The following is a 15,903-nucleotide window of genomic DNA, read 5'->3' as shown; positions in this document are numbered from 1 at the left end:
AAAAGAAAAGAACCAATGTTTTTGAAACATCTTAAATGCCATATTCTATGGGTCTCCGAAGAGTTTGAAGATGACCTGTCTGTCTAGGTTATATCTCTGTTTGACCTTGAAAACATATCTAATGTGACTACAAGTTGAATGTAATGATTAACTACTAACTTGCATTTCTTTATATCCTAACTAGTTGGTAATAATAACTTTCAAGTACTAGAAATTTGCATTATATTGTTAAATGAGTTGTCTAGGTAGAATACCTTGAACAAGATTAAAGATGTATGTACAGTATGTTCTAACAAAATTAATATTAAATTTGTATCAATATACAAAAATCCATATCAATGTAAAATATCTAAAACAAGCAGTTGCTCTTTAAAAGTATATTCAACAATCTAATTTTCTTCTATCATATCTATATCCCCTTTTCTCTTTTCAAAACAAGAACCTTGAATCTAATCTCCTTTGTTCAACTTTTTCCTGACCATTACCAATAACCACTTGTAACCAACCTCCCTAAATAGTGACAAATATCAATCCATTGAATGACTAAAAGCCACCCACCCCACCTCTTAGGAATGTGGGCATTGTGTTCTTAAAATTATTTCCTACTACTTGGGGATGATGGCATCTTTAGGGGATCCTAAAAAGAACATTTTGAATTAATTGTCAGGTATTGGGAGAGGTAGCTATATCATTTGTTGTCCAGTCTTTTTAATGGTAAAGTTCAGGGCTTGTCTCAAGTTCTGGCTAGAGTAGTCTGTGAGGCTGGATCAGCTCAGCTAGCCTCCTTGAAAATGTCCTGAGCAATTTGTAGTGCAAAGCCAATCGTTGGCTGGTGTTTGTCAGCTTAGTGTTATCATAGTCCTGGTGAAATCATCATTGTGGGGCCCCATCATCCTTTTTAGGCTTCAAAGGTCACTGTTAGATCATGGTTCATTGTAGGAAACTTAAACATTTTAAATGTCATATGCAGCAGATCTCAATGAGGTTAAAGGATCAAAATTTGTTATGTATGTATATCTAGAGTACAAAACTTTAATTCCTAGTTACCTGATAGAGTCACAAACCTGAAATCATGTACAGGAAGCTAAATAAAGATGTTTTTCTAGAATTAGTTAGTACTCTAATAACCATTAATATCAGGACAAAAAGTTTAAAATAAACTTTAGATAATATTTATGCCTTGAGAAAATCTATCAAAAATTTAAAAGATTATGAGGTTAGCGGCAATAAAATAGTTTCTAAATTTTGGTTTTTCTTCTGTCCCATATCATTTGGTTTTTCTGACATGGGATTTTACTTTAACAAACATGCTTGGATGTAAAGAAGGAGAGAGTCACACTCCAATTTCAAAGCCAGCTTTAATTTTCAGTTGAGCCGGGACTACAAAAAGACCATTTGCATTGTATGTCTATAGAGAGCAGCAGAAACAAGCATTTGGGAAGATTTACAAAACTTTATTCTGCTGAAGGTGTGATACACCAATAAGTAAATTTACTCTTTTTCTTGGGACATTACCTTTGGATGGTTCATACTTTTTCTTCAGATGTCTCATTTGTTCAGTGGTCTTCAGTTCATTTAGGTAGATGCCTTCACTCTTCGACAAAAACAAAACCCTTCTCCAACCCTAATTCTAAGGAGGTTCTCTTTTGGCAAGTTATATCTGATCAATTGAGAAACATTTGTTAGTTGTATAAGTTAGTGTAGATTAAATGGTCATGCTGTTTGATGAACTATCATCTCTTCTAATTAAGAGGTCTTTTGTTCAAATTTAACTTTTTCCAATTTTGATGTTACCCATAGCTTTTCCTTTCCTGTGGAAACAAAAGCAAAACACTTTCCCCAACACAATACATATCCTGGTTTCCATTCAGAGGTCAAAACATCTTTAAAGTATACAGGCTGAATTAATTACATAGTTTTTCTATTTTCCAATGTCTTCCCAGAGCTGTTGTTCCTTTCTCAATAGCATTTTGAAAATTCAAAGTTAAAGCAGTACGTAATCTATTTTTGAGAGTCTTTACTACCCCTTTCTGTTTGTTTAGCACATCCTTTAGAATTCAATTTGATCATTCTATAACTGCTTGCCCTCTAGGATTGTGTGGTATACTTGTAATGTGTTTTATACTGTAATAAGCAAAAAAAACTGCTTCATTTTACTAGGGAAATATGCTGGAGTACTGTTAGTCTTAATTTGTACAGGTATACCCATGATGACCTTAAATGTTAGCAAATATGTGATTATAAAATCATTTTTTTCAGAACTCAAGCAGTCATTGAAATCCTGAATAAGTACCAATGATGGTGCAGTTGATGCAATGAACATATTTTAATTTTCCAAATTCTACAAAATGGAACACATCCATCTTTCAGATGTTATTCCTTTGAGTACCCTTTGAGTTACTTTCTACAGGTAGTTGAGTTTGGTTGTATAAATAAGAAGTAAGACATTTCCTTATAATTTCATTGGCTTGTTGCCAAATGATGCAAAAATCTTTTTTCAAACTTTTGATATTTACATGATGTTTTTAGGAAATTCTGAGGCCTCCAGTACATTTCCAATCAATAGCTGATTCATTTCTTCATTACCTTGTGCTAGAGTGCCTGGCAGACCTGTATGTATCAGATGTGTGTTATATATGGGATGATTTCTATTCCCGATTATTTCTTGTAACTGAATAAATAATACACTGCCCAGACACAGAAGAAGGAAGATGTGACCTACCCTGCTGAAAAAGGTACCAAGCCCTGTGGCTAACATAGATAAGAATAATGGGTTAATATAAATTATAAGAGTTAATAAGAAGCCTGAGCTAATGGGTCAATCAGTTTATCATTAATATAGACCTCTGTGTGATTTCTTTGGGGCTAAACAGCTGTGGGACCTGATGGGAGGTCAGAAACCAGGTAGGACAGAAACTCAGACAACAAATGGCACCCATGTGGACAACTGCATCCACATAAGCCTGAGAGAGCTCAGGAAGTAATTCTAGACAGAAAAGAAAAGAGTAATGCATAGCAGCAATTTCTCTGTGTTCTGCTTGCTAGAGGCAAGCAAGCACTTTCATTTAAGAGAGGCTTCCTGACTCAGCTTTAGCTGCAAAACCCTGCAGCTCTTTAAGAGGTCCTGCCATGAAACACTCAAATGGTGTTGATAAAAGCTGACTGCACGCTTTTTGGTTTTCAGCAATAGCAGGAAAAAATCTGCGCCATTTTAAAATGCTGGCTTTCTGGGCTCTCCTACCAGTGCAAACTCTGACTCTTTGAGGCAAGGAGTCCAGCCACAGAGAGAGCATTTGAGTGTTGCTTGTGGACACACTATTGCAGCTTGCTTGCTGTCAAGGACCTTGAAAATCTATAGAGCTGTGGCAATAAACATGGATCTGGCCAGTACCTCAGCCATGAGCCTGGAATTCTAGAAAGCTAAGGAATGGGCTGGATCCAGTTGTCAAAGCCACAGCTTTAATCCTCTCCAAGTTGCTTAGCAAATTAAAGACTCATGTGGAAAAAAAAAAGGAGAGAGAGAGAGAGTGAGAGAGAGATACAGTAAAGAAAGATTCAAAGACTAAGAAAACCTCTAAATGGTTTATAGTGTGTTAAAAATTTTTGCAGGCTAAAGGTCCTTAAAATAAAAAAGAAAGAAAGAGAGTAATTGGGTGTCGTGGTACACAGCTTTAATTCCAACACTTGGTAAACAGAGGCAGGCAGACCTCTGTGAGTTCAAGGTATGGTGGCACACACCTTTAATCCCAGCACTTGGGAGGCAGAGGCAGGTGGATCTCTGTGAGTTCAAAGACAGCCTGGTCTACAGAGGGAGTTCTAGGACAGCCAAAGATTGTCCTGCACCAAAATACAATCAATTCTGTATCATCTGGTATAAATCCAGAGGTTTCAATATGCAAAACAACTCTGCATATTGCAAATCAGCATCTATATTAATAGGTTTCACAAAATCAACAGTACCATGAGAATACAAATATTTCTGACTTTTAGACAGACTCATAGGGTCTTTGTTCCACTTTACTTACATTTTCTGATTTGCAACCTACTTTTCCTGATGTATTTGTTTCAGTATAAAATGAAGGCTCCAGATATTGGAGTTCACCATATACTGCTGTGTTTGTAGAATCTCCTTTGGTACTTACGTTCTCAGTGTTAACAAAGCCAAACATATGACTTAAGGTCTGTACCTTTGAAGACATGTAAGAAATATTTTACCTTAAAATCTTACAAGCTCTTTTATTTTCCTGAAACAGGTTCTCACTATGTAGCCCAGGCTGTCCTGGAGCTCTGTGTAGATAAGACTGGCCTCAGGCTCACAGAGGCTCACCTACCTCTGTAATGATTGTTCTGTCTTTTTAAGCAACAAGACACACCTGCTCCCTGCCCCATCTGCTGAGACAGGCTGATCTTCAGCTTCCAGACTGAATTCTCTCTCTTTTCCGTCTCCCTCTGAGGAGCTTCCATCTCTCCTCTCTCCCCCCATCTCTCTACCTCTCTGTTCTTGTCCCCTTCTTCTCTCCCTTCCATAACCACTAAATAAATATCCAATCTCACTCTGCATGGCGTGCCAATCCATCTGTCTCTCATCCGCCACCACATGGCTTGCTGCCCTGGACCAGCCACCTTCGGAGACCTGCGGCATGGTCTCATGTGCAGACCCTGCCTAGGACTGGCTGCTCTCGGAACACACAGCCCCCCTGCCTGCCACCACATGGCCCTCTGCCTGCCCCAGCCGGGGATCCTGTAGCATTTTTAATAATCCATTAAAGCCGCTGCCTCCTGAGTGCTGGCATTAAAGACGCGGGCCACTCTACCCATTTCATTTTATATTTTCTTCCAAAGGTTTTATTGTTCAGCTCTTCACATTTAGCTTCTGCTCCATCTGGAATGTATTTTTTGTAAGACATAGATAGGAATCTAATTTTAATTTCCCCCATATGGGTAGATGATGGCTGTGCCAGCCTTTCCCCTGACTGGGAATGTCTGCTCCATCAAATCCCACACCTCCCACAACTCTCCAAGAGCCTCAGCCTGTTCCTCTCTTCCCAGCTCAGCTGCCTCAGTCAGTTCTCCATTCCAAATACAGCTGTAAACACTAACAGCTTTGTGGGGAGTCTTGGCTTCTGGCAGGGGAAGTCCACCCCTTCTCCCCATAGGCTGCTCCCCAAATTCATCTTTAGCTCTGTTGTTGTTGCTGCTGTTGCTTTGAGACCCAATCTGGCTGTGTAGTCCTGGTTGACAGGGTCGTGGACCAGCCTGGCCTTAATTCACAGAGATCTACCTCTGAGTGCTGTGATCAAAGGTGTGTGCCTCCATGCCCTGCCTCTGGCATTTGTTTTTATTTTGCTGTTATTGCTGTGGCTGTTGACACAACACAAAGCCTCCCCTGGGAGGTGACTTGAAACAAGCCCTGAGGTGTAAAAGGAGAGGTTGAAGGTGCAATCTTCACCTGTGGCCTGGGCAAGAGGAAGGAAAAGCAAAGGCTGACCCTCAGGGACTGCTGGAGAGTGTTGTGGGTGGGGAAAGCCTCTCGGGGCACAAAGGGTCAAGAAGCACCTCTGCTTTGGGATGTTCTCACCAGGGAGCATATAAAGTCTGAAAACTTTAAAGCATGATTTAAAAGAACATTAAAGAGAGGGGCATCAGAGACTCGGGGTGCTTAGAGGCTAAGGTGCCTCTTCCTTTCCCAGAGGGATCAAGCTCAGTTCCCAGCACCCAGGCAGGAGGGACAGGAGAGGCTCACAGCTGCCTGTAACTCCAGATGCAGGGATCTGGCGCCCTCTGCTGGGGTCTCCGAGGGCATCTGTATGCGTGTGGCTCCTGTACACACACAGAAATAAAAGTAAACGAAAAGTAAATAAAAAGGGAAAGCAGGCCGAGCCTCGACCATCACTGCTGCCTGCTCACTGACTGTGGATACAAAACGGAGCGCTGCCTCGGCTCCTGCGGCCAGAACTTCCCACAGCTGTGGACTGTGCCCTCGGCTGTGTGGCCAGCTCACCCTGGGCTCATTTATGTTCCTATTGTCGGGTGCTTTGTCATAGAAACAGGAAATGAAACGAAGACATCCCTTTTCTACTCAGACACCCCTGGTATAGGGTGTTGGCTTGCTGTAGAACCCCAAGGCAAGGAGAGGTGAGGGCACGATCTGGAAATCCCGTGGGCACGTTCTGGAAAGACCCCCAGGCCTTCAGTGCTTGTCCCTATAGAGCCGGGAAGGAGGATCACAAGCTGTCTTCTCTGGAGCCACTGGCAAGTTAAGAATTGCTCACCTTGAACCTCTCAGCAGAGTGAGCTGCACCTGTGTTGTCCCCTGCGGCATTCGAGGCTTCTCTCACTTAGGTTGCTCCTCTCTCCTATCCTGGCCCCATCCATCCCTCCAGCTAAGCCAAGATTGTCACTGTTTAGTCACATGCCTGCCCCAGTACATACACAAAGAGATCCCTGAGCAGCCAGGACCAGAAACACAGTACGAACACCAGGATGTCCATCTACCATTGCTTACCTGTGGACTCAGAGTGCGTCCATCTGTAGAATGGAGGAATGTGCATACATACGGGTGTTTGGGTTCTTCATCCATACGGAGGCACAGGGCACATTGCAAGTGTTCCCAACTACATCCTAGACTCAGTCTCTCTAGCATCAAGCTTGAGCGTAGAGCCTGGCTTTCCCAATTATCCATCAATACTGGCCCAGTGAAAACAGTATAGTCAGCTCTAGGAGTTCCAGTCAGAGAAAAACCTTTGGGTTTTGACAGCTCATGAGGAGCCCAACCCCCAGGACAAGCCATCAGTAGGAGAACCAATTCAAGGAACACACAATAAAATTGAGTTCTCAGATGACAATGTAGACTTAAACCCAGACCCAGAGCAAAGGTCCTGTAAGAGTCAAGAAGTGACAAAGAGCAATGACCCAAGGGCAAGACAGCTGGACTCTGTCAGGGGTAGGAATCACCCAGTCTCTCGCACTGAAACCTGTGCTGCTGGAGGAGGACATGAGAAGGCAGGGTCCCCAGGAGCAGGAGGCCCTCACAGCATCCCACTCCTTCCCTGGCCCCGCCTCCATCAGTCTGAGTGCCTGCCTCACAAGGGTGAACAGTCTGAGTCTGCATGGCCCCTCAGGCTGAGGGCAGATGGCATCTTCTGCCCGAGGATCCTGGCAGGAGGATGTGGCATAGATGGTGCAGTTAGACACCGTCAGCAGGTGAATGGCGGTCCTCCAGACGGCAGAGGAGCCTACTGTACTCTCGCAGAGACATGTGGCCAGTTATGGCGAAGACGCTCCCTGGTTCTGCTGTGGGTGGAAAAGCCTCAGAAGACAGGCCAATGAAGGGCACTGCCCACATCTTAGTTTTCTTCCTGGCAGGGTCACCAGAGTTCCCGAGCGGGGATGGTTTTAGTAACAGGAGGAGCTGGGGGTTGAGCAGATCTCCTCAGCTGACTTCGAGTTCCTGGAGAACTTACCCAATCTGCCTGGGTTTCAAGAGCCAGTGGAGAAGGAAGTGGTGGTCACCGAAGGAAGGGAGGTGAGAGTCACCGAAGGCGCTGGCCCAAGTCTCTATGCACATAGACTGTCCCAGCAGCACTGGCCCTAGGCTGCCAGAGCAGAGCCACCAGGGGCCCACGAGCCCTCTCCATCATACTGTTCGCCATCTTCCTTGAAGAAAGTGTGGCTCCAATAGTCTGAGACCAACTACACTGTAGGAAGTTGTTCCTCTGCTGGGACGCAGCTTTACACCTGTGTGCTCTGGCCTGTGCACTCAGCCCTCAGTTCCTGGTTTCCACCTCTTGGGCAGCTGCCTTGGCCGGCTGGAGTCTGTTTCTAGAGATGCTAGCATATTCCACAGACAGAAGGAGGTCAGGCGAGGGCTTCTGATAGGGCTGGGAACTGCTAGAGATGGAGTCCTGAGGGCTCGCGTGGTTGAGGTGGATGAGGGAAGCATAGCAAATGGTCTCCGTGTCCTCAGTGGACAGGATCTGCTGATTGACATCCTAGGATCAAAGTAAACAGATGTGTGTTGATAGAGGAGCAGCTGCGGTCACCAGTGGCCCGAGAGTCACCGAATAGGGCAAAGGGACAGGACCGGAACACAGGCTGGAGAGAGGGTAGGTGGCTGAGATCTCTGGCTGCTCTTCTAGAGGACCTAGCACCCACATGGCAGCTCACAATGATCTGTTAGCTCCAGTCTTGGGGATCTGACTCCCTTTTCTGACCACCTAAGGCACCGTATACACATGGCATGCATACATGTAGATCAAACACTCATAATCACAAACTAAGAATAAATAATCCTTTTCTTTACAAAGATATGAGGTGTGGCCCTGGACCTGCAGCGACTCTGGGTAGCGGGGGCCGGGAAAGTTGCCTTTCCTGCCACTGAGCCGACAAGCACTGGCCTCCCCAAGATCCTGCTACAAACAGGAACCAAGGTTCACTCCAAATCCATGAAACACAGATCCTGGTGTAGGGAATAACAAACCCTTAATCTGTATATATTTAATGTTGGGGGTGGAGCACAGGGTCTTGCATTTGCATGGCAAAGACTACCACTGAGCTACAGCCCCAAGCTTTGTGGACTGGGTCTCATTAGGTTGCCCAAGCTGGCTTGAAATTGGAGACCATCTGGCCTCTGCCTCATAAATGCTGCTACCATACCCTTCAAGGAACTTTTCAACAAGTTCTCCAAGTGAACCTTGTGCACATTTAAACTGGAGGAGGGCTGAGTAAAAGGGACTTGTTAGAGACGCGCTTCATGGAATTGATTTAGGAATCTAGTTTCTAAAGAGAACTGGATTAGGTGGCCTTGGGGCCTTCTAATTCTGAGCATCTTTAGTACTAAGAGTCTCGGGTCTTCTGGAGAGACAGAGATACCCACACCACCCAGTCATCAGGAGGACTTGGGGGACATGGTTCACCACATTTTCCCGCAGTGACTGGGCCAGCGGCAGCTAGTCTGTAGACTGGCTGTGTCCTAAGACACAGGAAAGGCTGTCTCCCATAAAGGTGATGGCCAAGAACTGGTTCTACCAAATCCCTCCCCCACATCTAATCTTTGTCTGTTTGTCTTCCTGTCTCTGTTTCTCTATCTCTCTCTCTTGTTTGAGTTTGGGAACACAGGAGAAGAAATGCCGAAAAGGAAACACATAAACAGGCCATGAGGACATGAGCAGTCCTGAGTGTGTGCCACTTCTTAGAGCAAATAGAAACTGAACCCAGAGCAGATTAACAATGACAGATGCACACCGGAAAGACAGTTCACAACAGCACATGCACACCGGAGAGATAGTTCACAACAGGAGAGATAGTTCACAACAGCACATGTACACCAAATGATAGTTCACAATAACAGGTGTCCACCAGAAAGCTAGGGTCCCCTAGTCCCAGAGGAGAGTCACTCCTACTTACAGTGGTTTCCTCCTTCTGACCTGGAAATTCTTCATAGATGTTGTGACATTCGTTCTCAACTGTGAGGAAACCAGAAAGTTAGAGAGAGGATGTCCCACGTATCATCTCAACCAATTCCCATAGCAACACCAGGCTGTGACCCTTATGGAGGAGAGGCCTGGTCTTGGTCAAAAAATGGATTCTGCCTGGGGAGCTCCCAAACACTCAGCACTGAGTAGTGTCGAGGATTCTAGGAACCCTGATAGGCTGGCTGCCTGTATCTACTCTGCAGAAACCCAGTCAACTCCCTGGTCAGTTTCGGGTCACTCCCTGTAAGTTCCTCATTTAAACATCAGACATAGGTACAGTCTGTTCACAGGTGGGGCTATGGTTGGAAGAGTTTGGCTTTCTAATGTCTTGTGTCAAAGCCCTCATTTCCTATGAACACACCCTCCCACACTCACCCACACTTCTAAATGAAAACCCAGTGAGAATATGTGTGCCGGGTCTGGGCATGTCCCTGATCCTATGTTGTTTTCTAAAATGTCACAGTGACCCACTGAACTGATTGCATGACATTTGGAAACCAAGCATATAGAATTCTGAGATTCTCTCTTCCCTAAGGATTTTTTATAGAGCTTGAAAAGTCAACACTCCTAAGCTCCAGGAGCTCTTGTTCCACTCACACAGTCGAACCTTGTTGTCCAGAACTGTCTGGAGGGCGCGTGGAGAACAAATGTGTGTGCACAGAGGGCAGAACAAAGCAGCAAAGGAGGCAGAAGCCAGCTGAAGGCCACGGAGTTCATGTGGGATTAGTGCTAAAACCCAAAACTTGGAAGACTGACAAATCCCTCAAGAACCAGAAGAAAGCTGGGTGTGGGGGTGTCACATGCCTTTTTTTATTACTTTATAAATAATACCAATCAAAATTCCCACTTCCTCCCCTCCTCTTATTTCCCTCCCACTCCCCCACACACCCTCCCCCTTCTCCAGTTCTAAGAGAGGGCAAGGCACTTTGCCCTGTGGAAAGTCCAAGGCCCTCCTCCCTATATCCAGGCTCTTGAATATCACCATAGAATAGACAGAGACCCACATCGGAGCCCTGGACTGAGCTCCCAGTTGAAGAGCAGAAGGAGGGAGAATATGAGCAAGGTGTCACGTATCTTTAATCCTGGCACACAGGAGGCAGAGGTGGGCAGATCTGAGGCCAGCCCGGTCTACACAGTGAGTTTCAGGACAGCTCGTGCTACACAGAGAAACCCTGTCTGGAAAAAAAAAAAAAAAACTTAAAAAATAAAAATCCTGAGGGAAAACAATTTTCCATTTGTACCACATTCACTTTTGGGGGTATAAGTATGTAAGTGTGAGGGGTGCATGTTCATGGGCATGTGTAAGTGTGTGCACATGTGTATAGAAGCCAAGGGACAATCCTCAGGAGCTGTCCACGTTGTTGTCCCAGTCTCTCGCTGGGACCTGCACTTGCTGTTTCAGGGAAGCTGGTGTGGAAGATGGTGAGCCTGTCTCCACCTCGCCAAGGCTGGCAGTACAAGTGTGTGTTCCGATTTCTATACAGGTGCCGGATGTCGAATTCAGGTCCTCATGTTTACACAGCAAACACTTTACCCAGTGAGCCATACCCCAGCCCCTCAATGTTTACTGAGGGCATAGTTCAGTGGTAGAGTGTGTGTTTAACATGCCTGGGGCCTTGGGTCTTTTCTTAGTACCACAAAGGGAAACATTATTGTGTATACTTTGAAATGTGTTTATGTAATAATATATATTACATTTTTGACAGAGGTTTCTGTCCCACCAGGTCCTGCAGTCCTTCAGTTCCAAAGAAATGCACAGAGGTCTACACTAATCATAAACTGGTTGGCCTATTAGCTCAAGCTTCTTGTTAATGAATTCTTACATCTTAACCCATAATTCTTGTCTGTGTCAGCCACGTGGCTTGCTACCTTTCATCAGCGAGGCATTCTTATCTGCATCCTCTAAGTCTGAATCATGACTGCAGACTGACTTTTCCTCTTCTCAGAATTCTCCTGTTCTTGTCACCCTACCTCTACTTCCTGTCTGGCTATTGGCCAATTAGCATTTTATTATAAATGATACAAGTGGCAGGATAAAAGACAATTGTCCTATAGCACTCCCCCCCCCCGTTTAAAAAAAACAAGAGCTCTGAATCTTGTTTAGCTTTTTGTCCAGACCATTATTCATAACATCTTGTAACCAACACTCTAAACAAAGATAAATATCCATAATCCATTTTGGGGAAATGTGGGCATATTTTTCCAGGCTACTTCCTGCTGGTTGGGGGCACTGATAATCCCTAAAGAAAATTTAAGATTATGGTCAAGTACTGACTGGAAAATTCTGTGAGGCGTGATCACCTCAGCCCGCAGTCTTGAAACTGTTCTGGATGCAGAACTCAGAGGAAACTCCAATAGAAATCCTCTGAAATGTTGGATATCTGGACCATCTGCTCCTATTGGAGATTCTTCAGGGGGTCTTCCTTGATCAAACCTGATTTTTCTTAGCACAGAATGAGTCCGCAGCCTCTCATTTCCTGTGGAAACAAAAGCAAAACCTCTTCTCCAAAGTAACATACCTTTTGACTTCAATTTTGAAGTCAAGGCATTTTCAAAATATATATGTTAGATTAATCCAGCAGCATTTATAATCAAATATCTTTCAGCCACTCTTGCTCCTTCCTCAGCCATCAAACAATTTAAATACAACACAATAACATACAGTATCCAGACTCTATGTGTATTTTTCATCTTTATATAGCTTTATTTTAAACTCTATTTCTTTTATGTTTATTTTTAATTTGGGCTTTTTGAGACATGATTTATCTGTGTATCTTTGGCTGTCCTGGAACTCACTTTGTAGACCAGGCTGAACTTGAATTCACAGAGCTCTGCCAACCTCTGCTTTCCAAGTGTTGGGATTAAAGGTTTGTGCCAGCAAACCAACTACTTTCTTTCTTTCTTATTTTATTTTTTATTTTTTTCTTTTTTCTCAAAAGCCTACATATATTTTTAAACACAATGTAAAGCATTTAGAGGTTTTCTTCATCTGAATCTATCTTTACTGTATATCTCTCTTTTTCTGACCACATGAGTCTTTAATTTGCTAAACAATATGGCTAGGATTAAAGCTGTGGTTTTGATGGCTGGATCCAACCCATTGCTTGCTTTCTGAGAGCCTAGTTTCATGGCATAGGTACTGGCTGGTGCCATGTTTATTGCCACAACTCTATGGAATGTCAAGGTCCCTGACACCACCAAGAAGCATGATGTCAGCAATTCATAAACACCATTTAAGTGTTTGGTGGCAGGACCTCTTAAAACAATTGCAATGTTTAGCAGCTAAAGCTGAGTCAGGAAGCCTCTCTTAAATGAAATGCGCTTGTCTCTAGCAAAGAGAGCTAACCCGAGAAATTACTGCTACTAAGAAGCCAAGCTTAATGCTGTTGTTTTTTTGTCTAGAATTGTTTTTTAAGCTCTCTCAGGTTTTCTGTGGATGCAGTTGCCCACACGTTGGGCACCAATTGTTGACAGAGGTTCTGTCCCACCAGGTCCTGCAGTCTTTCAGATCCAAAGAAATACACAGAGGTCTACATTAATCATAAACTGGTTGGCCTATTAGCTCAGGCTTCTTGTTAATTAATTCTTACATCTTAACCTATAATTCTTGTCTGTGTCAGCCACATGGCTGGGTACCTTTTATCAGCGAGGCATTCTCATCTGTATCCTCTATGCCTGGGTGATGACTGCAGACTGACTTTTCGTCTTCCTAGAATTCTCCTGTTTTTCTCATCCTGCCTCTACTTCCTGTCTGGCTATTGGCCAGTCAGCATTCTCTTAAAAATAATACAAGTGACAGGATAAAAGACCATTGTCCCACAGCATTCCATATTATATGATGCTGAATATATAATATGGTTAATAATGTAGAACAATGAATTGGCCTGCTTTTATCCCTGTTGCCAAGACAAACACCCTGACAGAAAAGCAGCTCAGGAGAGGGAAGGCTCATCTGCTAACAATTACAAGTTACAATCCATCATTTCAGGAAGAACTCAAGCAGCTAGACAAACCACACCCACAGCCAAGAGCAAAGAGAAGACACATTGTGCTTGCCTGCTCTCAGCTAACTCCTTCCTTACACTGTTTATAAGCCCCTGTGTGGGGGAATGGTGCTGCCTGCATGGTAGGTTTACCACATCAGCTAACAATCATGCTAATCCCCTCCTGCTGCAGCCATGCTTGCGGACTAACCTGATCTAGAGAGTTCTCCATTAAGACTGTCTTCCCAGGTGATTCTACATGTGTCAAGTTGACAATGAAAAACCTAACAGCACACCCGTATCCTTACTTTGACAAGAACAGTCATAAGCCACTCATGTGGCCAAAATATAGGGTATGACGTATTATTCTTACCCATAATCTTCGTGTTGTGCATTAAATCCATTGTCTCATTCACTCTGCATAGTTGCTACTTTGTATTTCTTGACCTACATACATCTCTGCATTTCCTTCCTCATACTGAGAAAGGCAAAATTTTAGAAAAATAATATGAACATGCATTTCAATATCATTAACCAGAAAATTCTTTATGTAGACTTAACAAGTCCATGCTCACAAAGTTGAAAAAAGTAGGGCCTAGAGAGATGGTTTGGAGCACTGGCTGCTCTTCAAGATAACCCAGGTTCAATTCCCAGGCCCCACACAGTAGTTGACAACTCTCTGTGACTCTAGTTTCAGGTGGTCTGAAAAGACCACCAGGTCTGCCACCTTGTGAAGGGAAAGGGAGCCAGTTGGACACTTTGCTTTTCAGGTCAGTTTCCTTGATGGGAAAAAAAAACAACATGGGCTCACCTTTCTGGGCTCTTCCTCGAGCATTCCTGAGGTACAGGACCACAAGGACAACAAATAGGAGCAGTAGCAGGACGGCCACTGCCACACCAGCAATGATGCCCTTCCACATCCAGTTATCCGGAGGGCTGTGGAAGAAGGGTTAGCGGGGTGAGGAGAGTCAGAGCCCAGAACACTGCCTGCCAGAGAACCTTGTTCCCCAGGCGCCCAGTTCCCACAGGCCCTCCCACAACCCAGCCTCTTCTGGGGCCCCCTGCTCAGCTGGTCAGGGGACAGCTTCACTGTGCAGTGAGCCTGCCTTGTAGGCCCTGCGATCTCCATTGTAGGGGAACGCTGAAAATGTCACAAGCCATTGCTCCTTTTCTGTCGCCTGCTCCTGACTTCCTTTTCAATCCTGAACTTGCCAGTTCCAGCCTCCTTCCTACAGGGATCTTTGTCCCCATCAATCACTAACTAAGAGATTGTCCTATAGGTTTACCTCTAGCCCTGTCTTCTGGAGGCATCTTCTCAGTCAAGGTTTCCTCATCTCAGGTGACTGTAGCCTGTGTCAAGTTGACATAAAACTTTGCAGCACACTTATGTAAGGCTCTAAGTTCGTTCATACAGTCAGAGCTAGGATGCTGGAGAAAGATAAAGGCTGCTGACGCACCTTCAAGGAGACATAAGGTGAGGACCAGTGATGCTTAGTCTCACCTTGGGCTATTCTAACTCTTAAACAAGCCCCCAGTCTATGGTCTGACATCCTTTAAGGGATGGGCACAAATATAATTCCAGTAAGACAAAAGCTAGGTGGCAAATGTCTTTAAAAGCTTTCAGAAGGTAGGTTTGGTGATGCCAAACTATAATTTGCAATGAGTAGTACTTTATTATGTAAATGTAACACATTTTCTTTATCCGTTTTTTGGTTGAGGGGCATCTAGGCTGTTTCCAGGTTCTAGCTACTACAAGTAATGCTGCTATGAACACAGTTGAGCAAATATCCTTGTGGTGTGAGTGTGCATCCTTTGGGTGTATGCTCAAGAGTGATATTGCTGGGCCTTGATGTAGATTGATTCCCAATTTTCTGATAAACTGCCACACTGATTTGCAAAGTGACTGTAAAAGTTTGCACTCCCACCAGCAATGGAGGAGTGTTTCCCTTACTCCACATCCTCTATAGCATAAGCTGTCATCCCTGTTTATTATCTTAGCCATTCCTACAGGTGTAAGATTGGTAGCTCAGAGTCATTTTGATTTGTGTTTTCCTGATCTCTAAGAATGTTGAGCAACTCTTTAAGTATCTTTTGGGTATTTGAGATTCTTCTGTTAAGAATTCTCTATTTAGGACTGTACCCTGTTTTTAATTGAATTATTTGATATTTTGATGTCTAGTTTCTTGAGTTCTCTTATATTTAGCCCTCTGTCCAATGTGAAGTTGGTGAAGATTTTTTTTCCCATTCTGTAGGCTGCCACTTTGTCTTACTGACTGTGTCCTTTGCTTTACAGAGGCTTCTCAGTTTCCGGAGGTCCCATTTATTAATTGTTTCTCTCTGTGTCTATGCTACTGGGGTTATATTTAGGACGTGATCATCTGTGCCCATGCATTCTAGGCTATTTCCCACTTTCTCTTCTATCAGGTTCAGTGTGGCTTGGTTTGTGC

Source organism: Chionomys nivalis, chromosome 19 (assembly GCF_950005125.1).
Source record: "Chionomys nivalis chromosome 19, mChiNiv1.1, whole genome shotgun sequence".
In the NCBI taxonomy this organism is placed as follows: domain Eukaryota; kingdom Metazoa; phylum Chordata; class Mammalia; order Rodentia; family Cricetidae; genus Chionomys; species Chionomys nivalis.
The sequence above is the reverse complement of the archived record's forward strand: the minus strand, read 5'-3'. Positions refer to the sequence as shown.